Genomic DNA, 778 nt, shown 5'->3' with positions numbered 1-778 from the left:
GGGGGGAATGGGCAAAGAACGAAAACAAAAACTACAAAATGAACACATAAAAACCGAAACCAAAATCACGATCGAATCTAGCGTAAAAGCAGAGAAGAAGAATTAGGTAGTCACCGACGACGGCAACAACATAAACCGGAACAAAATCCCAAATCCACCCAATAAAGGAATCGAAAGGAGAAAATGAATAAACTCCCAAAATTTCCACCAAAATGACACCGAACAATCCGCAAAGATGAAGGCACAAAGCAACAAATGCGAGATCTGCAACAAAGCAAAGGTGAAAAAACCAATCGAAGGCAAAATGGAAAAGAAAGAAAAGGAAACAGCAACAACAAAATGAAGAAAGCAGCAGAGAGAAAGCGGCGGAATGAAGAAAAGTCCAAGGGCACAAAAACAATAAAAAAACTTAAGAGCAAAAAAAAGGGCAAAACCAGCCAAACACTGTACAAACTACAGGACTTAAGTCTGTGTGAACAGTAAACCCCTCATTCTCTTACTATATTTATAATTTGTAAAACTAAGCCACATTTTGATTCACCCCTAAAAAAAGTCAAATTGTGTAATTTTAAATTGTGGGTTATATTTACACCCTAAAAATTTAATCTACGTTTACTTCTTGTATTCATCTCTGATTCTGAATCATGAATCATGATTCTTTACAGTATTTTTCTCTCATAAAAAACACACGTAAAGCGAGAATGATTCTGAATCATGATTTTGAATCTATGAACTAAACGTCAACTTCTCCCATAATTAATACTGTTTAATAAAGATT

Source organism: Morus notabilis, unplaced genomic scaffold, assembly GCF_000414095.1.
Source record: "Morus notabilis unplaced genomic scaffold, ASM41409v2 Scaffold24, whole genome shotgun sequence".
Lineage (NCBI taxonomy): Eukaryota > Viridiplantae > Streptophyta > Magnoliopsida > Rosales > Moraceae > Morus > Morus notabilis.
The sequence above is the reverse complement of the archived record's forward strand: the minus strand, read 5'-3'. Positions refer to the sequence as shown.